The sequence below is a fragment of the Oratosquilla oratoria genome, unplaced genomic scaffold (genome assembly GCF_046742065.1).
Source record: "Oratosquilla oratoria isolate Oo_2021 unplaced genomic scaffold, ASM4674206v1 SCAFFOLD141, whole genome shotgun sequence".
Taxonomy (NCBI): Eukaryota; Metazoa; Arthropoda; class Malacostraca; order Stomatopoda; family Squillidae; genus Oratosquilla; species Oratosquilla oratoria.
In genome coordinates this window covers 88,999-107,702 of record NW_027467497.1, presented here as the reverse complement: position 1 = coordinate 107,702, position 18,704 = coordinate 88,999, and the positions used below count along the sequence as shown (strand labels likewise).

The 18,704-nt window shown below is 41.6% G+C and overlaps 1 protein-coding gene across 2 annotated transcripts in view; it reads right to left on the bottom strand.

Annotated features, from left to right (window-relative positions):
- LOC143022695 (ATP-binding cassette sub-family C member 5-like) overlaps positions 1–18,704 on the bottom strand; it is a 285,549-nt gene that overhangs the window by 222,582 nt on the left and 44,263 nt on the right. The gene's annotated exons all lie outside the window — the stretch shown is intronic.

The following is an 18,704-nucleotide window of genomic DNA, read 5'->3' as shown; positions in this document are numbered from 1 at the left end:
ATAGAACTCGCTCGTGACCGTCGTGCCTCTGTAAGAAAACAATTTCAACTCCCGTGCCAAGAAAATAAAACATAATTCAAATTTCTTCTCGCTCCTCCGGGAGATAAACACCTCAGGACGACACCAAAAACACTTGCCCCACACTCATCCCGACGTAGCAGGAGCCTAAGGCCCTTTCAACTACTTCTGGAGGAAAGAAGTCCGCCTCCAACAATGTTGCTCCCACACTCGCGCCACGCTCTGCCTCTGTCCCGACTTTGTTCGCTATGGAGTGCCAGTCCTCCTCCTCCTTCCTCCTCCCATCCTCCACTGCCACAAGCTTTGACAAGCTTCATGAGGCAGTACTCGCTCCCCTCACCGCCTTGTTGCGTCATGTCACGCCAATGTTGTATGGTGTGAATTATAATTGCGTACGTCGATGAAATTTACAATACGTTATAATGACAAAACATTACGAAAGGAAGGAGAGAGAGAGAGCAAATAACCAACAGGCATTGCTGCAAATTGCTGAATTGTAATGAATTCTTAAACTTTGATAAGACGACCTTTCATCGCCATTATTTACTGTTATGTACGTGGTGAGACATCCATAGGACTTTCATGTTGACGCCTCGTATAGGGCCTATATAGTGTGGCACAAATAAGGTTGGTAGACCGGCAGCCAATGGGCCTTTTTCTGCTAAACCTTGTATTTGAGTATAAAGTTTTCTTATTGGTCTAAAATGTTCTCTATACATCACTGCTGTTCTCCGAAGGAAAATCGTCTTCCGAGTGGACTGGAACGGTTCTCCCCTACACATCTCAACCATCGATTGTTACTCCGTCACTGTAGTATGGAGGTGCTGGTGCTGAGTACCTCGTACACCATTTGTGTTCCTGTCATCAAGATCAGTTGTGCTCTTTAATGCTCCCCTTTGATGGCTGACATCGTATGATGTATTCTACAATCCTTTAAATCATTTAAAGTTTTCCATGTTTTGCTTCGATCCCCAGCAGATAATCTTTATAGGAGCACCCGGACTTAACTCTCGTATTTATGGGCCGAGAGAACCTAGTTCAACGTTTGCCCTCACACACTTCAAAACTACTAACTTATTCAATTCCTAATGTATTTCCTTACAAGTAATGACAGAAATGGAGAAGACATGCTTCTCTGGGAAGCTGCATGCATACAACAAAAGAGACCACCTTTCAGAAGCAACTGCTGGAAGAATCATCAGAGCTAGCAAGCAATATGGTGATGGTTTGCACAATGAATTGGAAGATCAAGAACAATCCAACAAATTTATCAATCCATGTGCATCGGAAGTGCGTGGATAAGTATTATCATCCAAAGAAAATTCAAAAAGCCTTGAAGGACAAAGGCCAAGAACTTCAGTGTTCTAGCAGTAAGCCTAAAATAGCAAGGCGATCTGACTATTCAACATTCATTGCTCGCTCTGCAACACTGCCTTTTTTGTGGGGGAAAATGTAACCCTGAGACCCTAAGAATCAAAGTCGCTGGCGATCAGCAAATGTTTGCAGGCATGGGGAGACACACGGAAGGTTTAAAGGAATCTATTTTAGAAGTGTGAAACACACTGAAAAATAAACAAGCAGACATCAGGTATTATATTGATTGCAGTTGCAAATTCTTGAGTTCAAGAAACATACAAGCTGCACTTCGAGAAGCATTTAATCCTACCAACGTAGACACAGCATCTCATTCTATTGTCAGATTACTTGATAGAAACAGATCAAACGTATGGAGCTCTCTTGCTATATTTCAGGAATACTAAGATGCAGGTGGAACCAGTCTTTCTTGCAGACAGTTGGTAGAAAAGTTGATAGATTACTTTAGAGAAGACTTGATTATACTCACTTTCCCCCGGAAGAGCAGCAATACTGGCTTTCAAAGACAATGCAGCAAATTTGCTACATATGATGCCTGAAGACAATGATGACAGAGATAGCAGTTGATAAAGTGGCTAAGAAATTTTTTGGAGATAAGGGACATTGATATTAACAGAATTATCACACCCACATCAACAAGGATATCTATTCCAAGTTCCAGAGTGAAACCCTTGGTGACCTTTTGTCAAACAAGTAAAAAAAATGGCATGGTTCACTGCCTGCTCTAATAATTGGCAACATGAACACAACAATAATAAAAAACCTAGCCACCCGTCTGCAAATGACCCAGGGGCTGTTTTACCCACGGACTCAAAGGGACATATGAAGGCCTTTCACGACTTTGTAACTTGTTCATATGATGAACTTCACAGATTTAAAAAATCAGTTGCTTCTGCTGCAAATGCTGATATGGATCTGACTGGACTGTTAAAAGATGTAAATGAATTAGTGCAGGGTATCGGAGACAATTATGACCAGGAGATTTTCTCCCAAAATGGTAAAATACAAACTCATTCAATGGCCTTACTACTTACTCAGAATGACATCAGACCAGACCCTGACCACGATGCCCTAATGCCAAGGATAACCAAATCAGAAATGAGCAAAGAGATAATATCCCCTATGACTTAGAAATTACAAGATATGGGGGGCCAAGGAAACCTACACATTGATGAAGGTTCAGGTGCAGCCATTGTCTATTTGTCTAAAACCACCTTTGAAAACAATTATATCTCGAAGCGAACCTCACTTAGGGTTCTGCCGGGCTATGGGGCTTAATCCTCTAAACAACGAATTTCCAACCTGGGATATATGTAAGCCCTGGTGGGTGGGCGAGAGGTTACATGTACTTTTCAGGGCGTACATATGGGTTAGAGAGAATAAATACTACTGTACAATACAATGTGTTCTAGTATGTAGTTAGATAAAAAAAATATATTAATTTGTTGAGCTCAGTTTACTGATGTTGCCATTACCAAGACCCATAAACATTTTACAGGTACAAATTTCACAGAAACGAAAAATGTAAATGTAAAATGATTACAAATTTAATCATTTTCATCCTTAGTCTTCTAGGGTTCGTGGGGACTCATCGGACTGTCCAAGGGGGACAGGAACAAAAAAGGCTGGGAACCCATGTTCGACACCAACTCAGCACTATCATCACAAACCGGACGTCTCTTGGGAGAGTCAGGGCTCATTGCATATGCGGTCAACTCCGAGAGGAAGAGAGTGACCACGTTTGGCCGAAGCACTGAAACCCATCAAAAGCTCGACATGTTTGACAGTCGGGCTCAAAAGTTCGACGACACTCTCATGTTTGCCACTACTGCTAATAGATGACACCATAAGACCTCCTGCATGCTTACCACGTTACAATACGTACAAGTACAACACAAATATAAAATTCATATTTTGCAAATAATACCGAAACTTCTTTCGCTGACATCCATTTCCATTTATGGAGACAGACAAGAGATCCGTCTAACTTTGGAATCCGGCTGTACACGGACACGTCACGTGGCCCCACGTGGGAGACTATCACGCCATACGTAAAAACACGTGGCGTGACGTGGGAGAGGCGATTCCCACCTGGAGTCGATACACCCCAGGTGAGTAATAAAGAAATGATTAAACTCGTGTATCCAAGGCTACGGGTTGAATGTTCACTGGGACCCAATCAGTGTTGCACACACACACACACACACACACACACACACACACACGCACGCACGCACACACACACACACAAACACACACTTTATGAACCGCCAAGACATTTTAATCAGATAGTTTCCTAATATTCGGAAAAAAGGCTTTTTCGTTCCGAATTTTGGTGATTCACAATAAAGAGAATACAATATTTCTTTGGCTACGATGGAAGAATGAGTAACAACTACTTGACATTGGGCATTTGTATAATCGAAAAAAAAAAAATATATATATATATATATATATATATACATATGTTGTACCCAAAGTAATTTTTACTCAAACGAACTCACAACAATTGAAGGGAATCGGCCCCGTGTCCGTGTGCCTCAAGAGAGAGTGATATTTCTGATCAATAAAACCAACAATATGGATGAGTAATAAAGAAATGATTAAACCAGTTCCCAACTCTGTAAGAAGTAGAGGAGGAGGAGGAGGAGGAGGAGGAGGAGGAGGAGGAGGAGGAGGAGGAGACTTTGTCAGCAATAACCAGCTCTTCTATCCTTGGGGTCAACATCACACCGAAGAGGAGGTGGTGAAGGAGAGATTTGAGGAAGTGGGCAGTAGCAGCAGAACGGAGGGAGAGTAGAAGTTGAGTGGTGATTAATATCCAATCATAAAAGAACGTTGTATGACTGTTCCGTCGTCGGAGTGTCATTAAAGTCCCTCAGATATTAACTACATAAAAGAATTGGAGTCAATAATATCCCCATGCATGGAGCAACATTTACGCGGTTCCTGGCGTGCACTCGGCACTTTGTCCCTCGCCACGAGTTGATTGACCTGATGGCCGGACGAATACGCGTGGCAGGAACAATGTCAGGTTTATATTGTCAACAAGTTTCCTCCCTCTCCCCCTGACCCGACCTCATGTCATTTTCAGGTCACGTAAGGATTGGGGTAGTGACATTTATTTTTTGCCAGTTCCCTTCCCTTTGTAAGAGGTTGGTATATAAGATAGCATCCTCCTTCCACTTTGTACTACTGAAGAAGATTGCAGTTAGCTATTGAAAAATAGTTTTGCTTACTCAACTCTTTCTTTCGTCCGACTGTGGTGTTAGTTGTGATTTACAAATATGTTACTACATTTCTCACCAGTGATATATATATATATATATATATATATATATATATATATATATACATATATACATATACATAGATATACATACAGATACTCCTCGACTTACGAACGAGTTACATTGCCGACTGTCGTTCGTAACTCGAGATGTTCGTTGGTCGTTATTTAACATTATTTCAAGTGTACTTAAATCTGCACAAGTATTATCTACAGTCAATGCATGTTTTTTTTATCCTAAAACACACTGCTGATACATAAAACAAATTATAAGTAATTATAATACTTTTTTTAACTGGTAAAGTAGGCTTGAAGTGACGGATGACTTACGGTCCTCTTCATTCGATGTTTGAAAGTTCGTAAGTCGAATGTTCCTAAGTAGAGGAGCGTCTGTAAATAAGTGCCAACGTTACAAAAGATAGTTCACAAACTTCCTCGAATAATTCTTGGCACTTCGGCCTGCCCGTCGCCAGGAGCTCAGGACTCCCATAGGGTCGCGCACTCCACCCTCACCCCCACCACCAAGTGCGCGTCATCTTTTAGCTCGATCGCCTCTTCAGATCTCAAGTTCCCGTCGAGTGCCTGACATCGTGAGAGAGAATCTTCAGGTCATCCCACCCCCTTTCCTTTCTTGAAAATCACACAACTGATCTAAGGCAGGAGTCATAAAGTCATAAGTTTTACATTATGTTATATCTAACAATCTTATACGTCTTGAATATACTATGTTGCACTCAGCAGTCCCCTTTATTTAATGTATTCTGTTGGATTTAAGAAATTTAAGACTTATTCTGTCGCGTTAAACAGTCCCAAGACTTCAAATTAACCTGCTGCACTCCAACGTCGCTCGCCTTTCATATCTTTATGGTCTCTCTCCATTCCCGCATCTTAATATCCCATGGCGCACTGCAGCTACTTCACTTAACTTGGCGTCGCTTTTCTTCCTCACGAAATGTTTGCTACATTTTCTCATTCTAATTCTTTTCCATTTCTTGAACTAATGTATGCATCCCGCTAAGATATATACTATGAATACTGATTATTTTTTTAACATTGAAACTTCACCAAGTTAGAGGACAGAACAGTTTCCCTGATGGCCAAAAGCCAAATACTGGCGGAGCAGGAGAGGTGTAGGACAAAACACCCCTAGGACAAAACTCCCCTAGGCCTTAACCCCCCCCCCCCCCAGAAAAAAAAAACACACAAAAAAAAAACCCGAGGACCAAAAACCCTAGGACAAAAGCCCCCTCAACTATATATAATACAAGATTATCAATGATGTTATTTTTATGTATCTTTATTTAGATATAATAAAACAGCATCTCATACAACAGATATGAACAATTATATATAATCACTAAATTTGCCAATTTTAGCACTAAGAGGTGAAACACACATGTATAAGATATCATCAGACCATGTTCCACAATTGCTGTCTCAGATCACTATCTCATTTCCAACTCATAGAATGTCCAACTCCACAAAGAAATTCTTCCATGGTCTTCCTACTGCTCACAAAGTCCACACACAGACTGTGCAGCCGCTCCTGTCTCGCCTTCGTTGCCGGCTTCATTCGTTTTCTTGGAGGCTCCCCAGAGGAATCCTTCAACAGTGCAGCTGTGGCAAGGGCCTGGTCCTTTCTGATGCTGTCATTTGCCTTCCAAATGGTTGGATGATCATAGCCAACTCTTTGAATGCAAGATTCCATGCTTCACACAATTAGTTGGTGCGGTCCTTTCCATACAGTGTCACTTGATGAACATTCCAAAGACGAGGAGGAAATAAAGGTGGGATTCTTCTTATGCGAACTGGAGGTAGATCTCCGTCAGGTTGAGCAGGTGGCTGGATGCGTCGAAAACTTCCGGAGACATATGTGGCATTAAAGTAACCGACCAAACTGTCAAGTCCCTCCACACCAGGAATGTTCTCCATAAGGTACTCCATACCAGTGGTGACCTCTTCCTCGGGTAGGAATGCCAGTGCATATACTTTGTGTCAGGTGGTAGAAACAGCCACGGGTCACATGAGGCCCCAAAACAGTCTGCACAGTATTTACCATGGCCTGTTCAAAGTCTGTGATGATGGCTGCCACATCTGGGTTGAAGCCAATTTGGTCACACTTATCAAGAATGGCTGAGAAATTCTTCATAAGATGCTTGAGACTTCTCAGACAGGAATGCATATACACATGTGATGGCTGTGTTTCCCAGGGGGGCACGAATGGCATATAACTGGTGGAATAGCCTGGGAGCTGTGGAAAATGTGGCATCCATAAACCAGGTTGAGTTCCGGCACAAATGTTTGAGCCCCTCATCAGTTGCATATACAATGATCCTGTTGGATGATGAGACATTGTCATAAATAAGGAAACTGCTGTTGTATGGTGGCCCCGTGGTCTTCCATTCTCCCTCAATCAAGTTCTTGCAAAAAAGCACGATCTTTTGGAACACATCCCTTCTGCAGACATCTGACAGATGCAATACGCCCTATGGCTGCTCGCACCTCTACAGGTTGATGGACAAGTGCATCTGCTACAATCTGTCCTGGCCTGCAGCGGTTTGCAGTAGCTGTGTCCTTTATGGCTGCTTTCACCTTTGTAACTGCGACATGAGCAGGATAAGGATCATAGCTGTGGGGTGTTGTCGCAACTATCTCCTTCATCTGTATATCTGTGTCAGCACTCCCCTTACATGAAAGGGCACTTCTCTGGGAACATTCCCATCGGATTCTTGTCTTGTTGGGACTTCTTGTTAAACATATAACCTCCTGCACATGGCTTGGGCCCTCCCTTATTATTTTTGATGCTCTCCATGGTGCTACAGATTTGACTGTAACTTCTGGTGAAGGTCAATCTCCTTATATAGGGAATGTTTATACTGATACTAGGAAAGATGAGAACAAGTGACAAAACTCTGCTGAGTAGTTTCACACATATTCCATGAAACTCTGTTATTTCACACCTATTTCAATTAACTGTTTATCTTTAGCCTGGGTTTTTTGTCCTATATTAATTTTTTTTATCTATTTATTTTTTGACCTATTTTTTTTTTTTTTTTTTTTATCTGGGGAGGTTTTGTCCTAGTTTTTTTTTTTTATCCTAAGGGGTATTGCCTGTACCCGGAGCAGGAGAGTGAGAGAGAGAGAGAGAGAGAGAGAGAGAGAGAGAGAGAGAGAGAGAGAGAGAGAGAGAGAGAGAGAGAGAGCAAAAACCCAATATGATCTCGACTTGAGCGTGATCACTGCCTGAGGTCTTAACTGCCCACAACTGAGGTCCCCTTCACTCCATCATCAACGATAAACCCCGAGTGTCCCCTCTCGAGATTTTGATTACTTCTAACGCCAGACAGTTTGTGATGGTGTGGTGCGTTGCAGCATCGTACAATTATTGCTGTGTATTATAATTACGTATTGCTCAATTAGGAATTGCATATTTCCCCATCATATAATTATCATAGTTTTTGTCGGACATTTCATTATTGATTGTATTATTTACAATCTTTGTACACGAGTCTGTAGGGAGAACCAAGAGTTCCTGTATGTTTGGCGCCAAAACAAGGAGTGGCGTCCTGTTGTAACTCAGCCTACGAAATGTACGCACTCATTTGACTATTGTAGTGCTTTATCGAATAGTGATTTAACACACTGATGTACCTTGTTAATATACTTTTATTTAGCCACCCACCAAGTTTTATTCGGCTCAAGAGGGACATCCCTTGGTGTATCCATAGTTAACCATTATATACTCATTAACTACCCCCTTTATAGTTTGCCACAAGTGCCGATGTTAAGTTCCTAACTCCCTGATCGCGACAGTATTTGGCCCATACTTACTAAACACACGGTGGCGTGATGTCGGTAACAAGATACCTGATATCACTAGCCATTTTAATTACACCCTTATAGCCACAAGTCTTGTAATGAGTTTGACCTAGGGCAGTTGGCGGATGCTGGGATGACCCGTCATCCACGAGGAGTTGGGATGGAAACAGTGGGAATGGTGGAGGGGAGTGAAATGGGTGGGAGTAGGTACGTGCCTCTGACTTGGCTACCTCCCTTGTAAGGGGAAAGAAGCTCCTTGTATATAGACAGATATAGCCACAAAGAAATGTAAGAGTATAGATGCTTACCCATACAAGATATGTTAGCTGCAAGGTTTCCAATCGGAACTCTCGCAGTAGTGTTGCTAATTAACATGCGTAGAAAACTCTCAAAGGATTTCTTTAACCCTATTGTGGTTTTGTAAGTCATAAGTCATATATATATTTATATATATATATATATATATATATATATATATATATATATATAATCACCAGTTACGGTGTAGTCAATCAAGTAATTCCGGCTGTCGTCCCCGGATTCGAACCAAGGCTCGCGAGAATACGAAACCGACGCTTTACCACTAGGCTGTCGGTTGTCCAAAATTCTTTAACCTGGGAATTAATCTATTCCCGAGGAATTAAGTCGACTGCTAACTGCCGTCCGTAGTTAGTTTTTACGAAGAACTAACAACACTCGTAGCTTCGTGGTTAAGCTGGTACGTTTCGTTTGTGAATTTTCGTCGTTGTCATACCTGAATAGAATCACCAGTGACGGTGTAGTCACTCAAATAATTCCGACTGTCGTCCCCGGATTCAAACCAAGGCTCGCGACTTAATCCCTCGGGAGTAGATTCATTTCAAGGCTGAAGATTTCTAGACAACCGATAGCCCAGTGGTAAAGCGTAGTTTTCGTATCCTCGCGAGCTTTGGTTCGAATCCGGGGACGACACCCGAAATTATTTGATTGACTACACCGTGACTGGTTATTCTATTCAGGTATGACAACGACGAAAAGTCCACAAAGGAAACGTATCAACTTAACCACGAAGCTACGAGTGTTGTTAGTTCTTCGTAAAAAACTAAGTACGGACGGCAGTTAGCGGTTGACTTAATTCCTTGGGAGTAGATTCATTCCCAGGTTGAAGAATTTTAGACAACCGTATTCTCGCGAGCCTTGGCTCGAATCCAGGGACGACAGTCGGAATTACTTTATATACATACATACATACATACATATATATATATATATATATTCACACACACACACACACACACACACACACACACACACACACACACACACACACACACACACACATATAAAGATATATATATATATATATAAATATATATATATTATCATTATTATTATTTTTCCTGGCGTAAGCCAAGCGACCTCATTCAGCCTTACAAGGGACTGCTCTTCCAGCTATGGTATGAAAGTCATGCAACAAGAAGTCTATGGCCACGGCGTGAATGAGGAGAGGCCAGAGATGAAGAGTGGAGGAAGGGGTCAGAGAGGAGGAGGAGGGGGGAAGGAGAGAGAGAGAAGAACAAGGGGGATAAGGGATGGGGAGGGGTTTCTGGGCTCAATGCCACAGAGGCAATTGGGAGCGCGCGGGTTGCATAAGAGCATCGGACACTTAAGAATTCCCAAGTTGACGGCGACGATCGCCAGGCCAGGCCAGGCCAGCGGCGACGGCGAGCGGCGATGCCGCGCAGCACGAGGATGGGGGCCCCCTTTAGGGGAGGGGACCAGGAGGTGGTGGGTGAAGGCGAGTGGGGGAATGCGGAAAAAAAAGAAAAGGGGAAGACGGACGAGAGGGGGAAGAAAAGAATAATGATGATGATGACAAAGACGACTACAACGAGCGGGAGTAGAGAAAAATGTGGAGGAGGGAATCAGAAGAAATGGAGGAGCGGGAGGTGGGGGAGGAGGAGGAGGAGGAAAAATGAGAAGGAAGCTGGAGAAGAAGGACCAGGCCGAGGAAAAGAAAGAGAAGAATAATGACAATGAGGGGGAGTAGGGAAAAAAAGTGCAAGGAGGAAGCAAGCGAAGGAGCAGGAGGTAGAGGAGTAGAAGCTGGGGGAGCAGGAGGAGGTGGAGAAGGAAAAAGAGGAGAAGGAGGAGGAAGGGAGGGGGTAGGAACAGGAGGAAGAGGAGGTAGAAGAGAAGTTGAGGGAGCCGGAGGAGGAGCAGGAGGTCGAGGAGCAGGAGGGGATAGTAACAGGAGGGGGGGTAAGATGAAGGGAAGGAGGAGTAGTAGGAGAAGGAGGGAGGTAAAGGTGAAGAAGGAGGGGAGAGAGACCAGGAGAGGAGGGGGAGGAGGAGATAGAGGGCAGGAGAGGAGGGGAGGAGGAGATGGAGGGCAGGAGGGGAGAGGAAGAGGACATGGAGGAGAAGCAGGAAGAGATAAAGGAGAAAGAAGGAGGAAAAGAAGAAGGTGGAGGAGAATTGGTGAAAAACGAAGATAAGGAGAAAAATGAGGGATAAGACGGAGGAGACAGAAATGGAGGAAAAAGAAAAATACGAGGAAGGGGGAGGGGGAGGAGGCAGTAGGACCTAACGGGAGTTGGACATAGATTTCGGTTCGGAAAACAAAATGGGAAACAGTGGAGAACATTTGGCGCCAAGAAACTGTGCTCCATTCTAACTCCCTACACTCCCGCCACCAATAGTCATAAATCAAGAGGAAAATATCACAGCAATTTGATTGACAAGAAACACATTGAGGCCGCAAAAGAGTTAAAATCAGACCATAGTATCACCATCAGGAAAGCAGACAAAGCGGCAACTTACGTACTCATGGACACCTCTGAGTATTTAGAAAAGATAGATACTATCCTCAATGATACATCTAAGTTTAAAAAGATCAACAAAGACCCTACAGAATCACTCAAGAAAAAGGTAAATCGACTTATAGAGGGGAATAATGCTGCCAGCAAAATAAAATTTAATAAACTTTCAGGAGAGTATGGTATGGGTTACTGCTATGGGACAGTCAAAACACACAAACCTGGTAATAAACTCCGTCCCATAATCTCACAAATCCCTGCACCTACGTACAAACTCGCCAAGAAACTGTGCTCCATTCTAACTCCCTACACTCCCGCCACCTATAGTCTACAATCTACATCTGATTTCCAAGACATTATTAAGGCAAACTCTGCTAAAGGTAGAATCGCTTCTCTTGATGTGGAGGGGTTATACACTAATATTTCCGTAGATCGAACAATTGATTACATCATCAACAAAGTGTACCACGATAACACTACACCTATACTAGACATTCCAGAACTTACACTACGTAAACTGCTTGAATGCTGTACAAAAGAAGTCCCGTTCACTTGCCCCCGTGGAAACAAATATTGCCAAATTGATGGAGTTGCAATGGGATCCCCCCTTGGAGTATTAATGGCAAACTTCTTCATGGGCTGCGTAGAAGAAGAAGTATTCAGTAAAACAGAAAAGCCAGATATTTACTGTAGATACATTGATGATGTCTTCATTAAAACCAATAACAGCAATGAAGCTGAAAAACTCCGCCACCTATTACAAGAGACATCTGAACTCACTTTCACTATGGAAGATAGCATTGACGGAGCTTTACCCTTCCTCGACCTCTTAGTGAAACAAAATGAAAATTCTTTTAATACAACAGTGTACACAAAACCCACTAACCCTGGACACTGCCTTAATGGATCCAGTGAGTGCCCTCAAAGATATAAGGACTCTACCATCAGTGCCTATATTCGAAGAGCACTAACTCACTGCAGCACATGGACACAAGTGCATGATGAAATCGAATGTTCCACTCAAGTTCTGATCAATAACGGCTTCAATGAAAAAGAGATACATTTTCAAACAAAGAAAATAATGGACGGCTGGCATAACAACAACAATGATAAACAAAATAAAGAGAAAATCAACATATATTATAAATCCACTTTTTCGTCAGCTTATAAAGAAGATGAACGAATTATGAAACAAATTATAAAAAGAAACATTAAACCAGTCAATCCAGAAAAAATACTAAATCTAGTGATTTATTATAAAACTAAGAAAACTAGCCACCTTCTTATTAGAAACAGCCCCCTACAAGAGAGAAAGGAACTTCAGAAATCACATGTCATCTATAGGTTCACATGTACACGAGGGAACTGTGAAGCCCTCCCATCCACCTATATTGGCATGACGACAATGAGGTTATCCCGTCGCCTCTCATACCACCTGACATCTGGAGCCCCTAAAAATCACTTAAGAGAAGCCCACGACATAACACTAGCAAGAGAGACACTAGAGAAAAACACCGAGATTTTGGATTTATGTACTGACGATAGACGCCTCCCAATTTTAGAAGCGTTGTATATTAAAGAGTTGAGCCCAAACCTAAATGTACAAGCAGAAGACCTTAGAGCCCTTCCAAGCATGAGACAAACCGTTACAAATAAAAACATGAGACATAACACCACAAACGCCAATACGAGACAAAACGCCACTCGTCCAACTACGAGACAAAACGCCACATTCCGCCACAACACAAACCCGGAGGCTCCCTAGCGCACGTGACATTTCGTCCCTGCCCGTAACACCAGGTGACCTCCCCCAGTGATTAGCAAGTATAGGAACTCTAGTATAAAACTTAGATCTTTACTAGAATCTTCGGATTAATTCTTATCCCTATAGCTACTGAAGAAGGGTCTTGAACCCGAAATCGAGATCTAGCTAATATGACTACATACAGCCAAGTCATAAATTTCCTTCCTAAGGAAAACAAATCCTTAATAAGGTATATGGAAAATACCATTAAGAAAATTATTAATGCACAACTAGCCATCACTTTTAATGAAACATGCATTAGAGAAAAACTCCTGCCCAAATACACTGACAATATATATACATATATATACATATATATATACATATATATACATATACATATATATATACATATATATACATATATATATACATATATATATATATATATATATATATATATACATACAGATTGACCTCTCATTAACGGACTAAAAGGGGGGGTAACGGTGTCCATTGATGTGAATAATCCGTTGATTTTGTTTTTTTGTGTGTGTGTGTATATTGGAGGGGAGATCACCTCTTAAGTTCTATAAAATCATAGTATACGTACATACATATTAATACCAAAATACCTGTAATAATGTAATTAGTATATACTAATACTAATAATACTGATGGTCACCGTTAGCAGAGAGATCAACGCAAGTTATGAGCGTGTCAATAGCCTGGCGCACCTCCGACATCACGATCTTGTTAACTAGTAAACAAAACAAAGTGCGCGCCATCACGGCATCAGCCACTCAGCGGACAAACGCCAAACTATCAGACGCATTCACCCTACCCGCGAAATTTAGACTGTCGGACCGGACCAGCGGATTTCTGACCGGACCAGAGGATTTTGTCCATTGCATCCGATATCCGGTAATGTGGTGTCCGTTAATGAGAGGTCAATCTGTATATATATACATATACCTACACACACACACACACACACACACACATATATATATATATATATATATATGTATATATATACATATATTATATATATATACATACATATATATATATATATACATATATATATATATATATATATATATACATATATATATACATACATATATATACATATATATATACATATATATATATATATATATTATGTACTTGTCATTATCTGCACTTCATGTATATTGATTCTTTGCCAAATAAACTTATTGTTATTATTTACACACACACACACACACACACACACACACACACACACATATATATATATATATATATATATATATATATATATATATATATCACTGTTGAGAAATGTAGTAACACATTTGTAAATCACAATTTTTACGGCCTCCCCAAGCTATAAAAAGAAGGTACCCCATTAAGGCCCATCATCTCCAACGGGGGCTCATGCACTAGCAAACTTTACAAATGGCTTGCGGGTTTGTTATCACCATTTGTGGGTAAATTTTTCAACTCCCATTTAAAACATTCAGAAGATTTCATTCAGAAAATCAAGGATATTAATATTTCAGGCCGTAGTTTATTAAGTCTTGATATTGTTTCATTATTTACAAACATTTGTGTTGATGATGTTTTGTCCTTTCTAGAAACCAAGCTACAAGCATTCCAAGACAAATTCCCCCTTCCGGTTTCCAAAATCATTGCGCTTGTACGCACCTGTGTGTCAACTAATGTTTTTTCCTTTCAAATTTTGTTTTTTAGGCAAAAGTTTGGCTGTAGCATGGGTTCTAACCTTTCTCCTGTTCTGGCTAATCTTTACATGGAATACTTCGAGAGTGTTCTTCTTCCAACAATAAAACCCCCAGGTATGATTTGGTTCAGATATGTTGATGATATTTTCACTCTTTGGGATGAGAGTTGGGGTCCCTTTGATATTTTTCTAGATAAACTCAATAATTTAACAACTAATATCAAGTTCAAAGTAGAATGGGAAAAATATGACAAAATCCCCTTTTTAGACACCTTAATCATGAGGAATGGGAATAAGCTTGCCTTCACTGTTTTTAGAAAGAACACCCATTCAGGAAGTTACCTTCATTTCTTTAGTCATCACCCAGATCACATTAAAAGGAGTGTAGCTTCGGAACTTTTTCTCCGAGCCTTTAGGATTTGTAGCCCCCAATTTTTAGAACATGAATTAACTTCTATCAGGTCCCAATTAACAAAATTAGCTTACCCTCAGTGGTTCCTGGATAAGACCCTCAGCCATGCCAGAATCAGCTTTTCACTCCCCCTTCCGCTAAGCCAAAAGAGAGACAAAATCCCCTTGTCATCCCCTTCTCAGAGTCCATTAATTATTTGCCCAAATTTCTTCCCAAAGAGAAGGTAAATTTAATTCATAATTACCCATATACTATTAATAAAAAAAATAATAATGTTCACCAGAGGTTGAGAGAAGATCATATCCCAGGTGTTTACTCCCTTCCATGTAAAGATTGCAACCTTTCATACATAGGCCAGACGGGTAGAGACTTAAGGACAAGATTGAATGAACACAAGAGGTCGATTAAGTATGGCCAAGAAAATTCAGCTGTGTTTCAACACGTAAATAAATTTAATCACCAGATGGACAGGGAGAAATCCGTCCTTATTCACAAATCAGGCTGTGGGTTCAGAAGGAAAATGGTGGAATCCACATTAATTGAATATTTGCCCACGATGAATATTTCCAAGGGTCAATGGACCCCAGACATAATATCAGGACTATTCATCACCAAACAAATTGTCAACAAGTTTCCTCCCCCTCCCCCTGACCCGACCTCATGTCATCCTCAGGTCACATAGGGTTGGGGTAGTGACATTTATTCTTTTCCAAGTTTCCTTTCTATTATAAGAGGTTGCTATTTAAGATAGCCTCCTCCTTCCACTTTGTACTACTGAAGAGGATTGCAGTTAACAATCGAAATATAAAGTTTTGTTTACTCAACTCTTTCTTTCGTCCGACTGTGTTATTAGTTGTGACACACACACACACACACACACACAAACACACACACACACACACACACACACACACACACACACACACACACACACACACACACACACACACACATATATATGTGCTCAGATGAGAGGAAGGGTGGGAGGGGTGTGGAGTGTATTTAGGGATGAAATGGGTGGGAGTGTTTTTATGCCTTTCCCTTTTTGGCTACCTCCCTTGAAAGGGGGGAAAAAGCCTTGGTATATGTATGTATGTATATATATATATATATATATATATATATATATATATATACATACATACATATACCAAAGGCTTTTTTCCCTTACACGTTACACGGGGGGTAGCCGAAAAGAAAAGGCATAGAAAACACTCCCACCCATTCCATCCCCTACATATTCGACTCCCCTCCACCCTACTCCCTCCCTCTCACCTTGGCACCTTCTGGATGATGGGTCATCCCTGCATCCTGTCCACTGCCCTGGGTCAGAAGCAGTGTTGCAAGACACAGCACATCCACAGCAAGGCAGTTTCATTAATTCAACGACCAGCCCCTCTCCGTCCCCTCACGCAGAAAGGGGGAAGACGAGGAGAAATCCCTTCGGGCTGCGTCAATTTATTTCTCATGCATACTTCCTCACACCCCATATTCCCCATCCCCTCCCCCTCATGCATCACAGCATATTACATATACAACCATTCTCCATTCACCCCTATCTTCTGTTCTCTCCCATCCTTCCTCAACAGACATTCCTCTCTTTTGTAATGCCCCTTTTACCCCATCCATCCATCTCATCCTAGGATGCCCCCTCATATTCACTCCTTCCACCTCTGCCTTCCACACCTCTTTTAATAATCTTTCTTCACTCATTCTTTCCGTGTGTACAAACCATCCCAATACTCTTTCATCAACCCTATCTCCAAGCTCCCTTTCCAACCCCGTCCACCTCGCCTCCTCATTTCTCACTCTAGCCTAGTAACCCCTTTCTCACTCTAGCCTAGTAACCCCTATCATACTTCTCAGATATTTTATCTCAAACACATTCAAACTCCTCCTCTCTTCCTCTCTTATGTTTCATGTTTCTACCCCGTACAGTGCTGTTGGCACAATCACTCCTTCATATAACCTTCTCTTAGCATCCATTCCCAGATGTCTATTTCTCATTACACTTTTTAATCCACCAAGGCATTTACTCGCTTCTCTCAATCTACATTCTACCTTCACCCCCACTCCTCCCTTTCCTGCCACATTCGCACCCAAGTATCTAAAACTATCCACTTCCTCCAAACTCTCTCCCTTTATGCTCACTTCCAGCCTGCGGTCACTCTCTCCCCCTGTACATCTCATCACCTTACTTTTGTCCACATTTATCTTTAGCTTCCTTCTTTCACACACCTTCTAAAACTCTGTCACTACCTTCCTTAATCCGTCTTCTGATCCTGCTACAAGTGAAGTGTCGTCAGCAAACAACAACTAGCTTATTTCCCACTTTTCTCCATTTTCTTTAACCATCTCCAATCCCTCACCCACTACCCTTGCATTTACCTCTCGCACCACCCCATCCATGTATAAATTGAACAGCCAGGGCGACATAACACATTCTTGATGAAGTCCCACCTTTACCTCAAACCATTCACTCTCTCCATTTCTAATCCTAACACAAGTTTTACTACTCTCGTAAAAACTCTTGACCGCTCTTAACAGCTTTCCCCCTATTCCATATATCTGCAGTACCTCTCACAGTGCCTTCCTGTCTATCCTGTCATAAGCCTTTTCCAAATCCACAAAAGCCCAAAAAAACATCCTTACCTTTTCCTATAGCTTTCTCACATATGTCTTACCACAAAAATCTGATCTACACAACCCCTACCTGTCCTAAAACCACACTATTCCTCACCAATTACTCCCTCTGTTCCTCTCCTAATCCTCTCAATCACGACCCCCATAAGCCTTCCCAACTACACTCAACAACCTGATCCTTCTGAAACTACTACACTCACATTTGTTCCCTTTCCCTTGTAAAGTGGAACGATACAGGCACTCCTCCAGTCCTCTGGCCCTCTACCCTCTCTTAAACAAACATTAAATAACCTCACCAGCCAGTCCACCATAACAGTACCTCCTTTCTTCAGACATTCCACATGGCATCCATCCAGACCAGGTGCCTTACCTGCTCTCATTATCTTAACAGCTGCTTTTACTTCATATTTCCCCATTTCTCCTCCATTTTCCTCACTCATCACTCTCATTTTCTTAGCGCAACTACCTTTCCTTCTCTATCCTCCTGCACATTTAGCAACATCCTAAAATACTCAGCCCACCTTCCTCTCATTGCCTTCTCTTTCATTATCATCTCTCCATCTGCATCTTTTACCTTTTCTTCTCTACTTGATTCGCCTCCTCTTCCTCTTTTAATTTCTTTCCAAAACATCTTTTTATTACTTTCAATTTTTTTTGTTATACTCTTACCCCATTTCACATCTCCTCTCCTCTTTGCTTCCTTTATCTTATCCTTAACTTCCCTTCTCATTATTTTGTACCTCTCATACGATTCCTTCGTCCTAATTTGTAGCCAACCTATGAAAGCCTGCTTCTCTTCTAAACCCTTCTTTGCTTCCTCATCACACCACTCACTACCCTTCCTTCTATTTCCTCCCACCCTCCTTGTTCCACACACC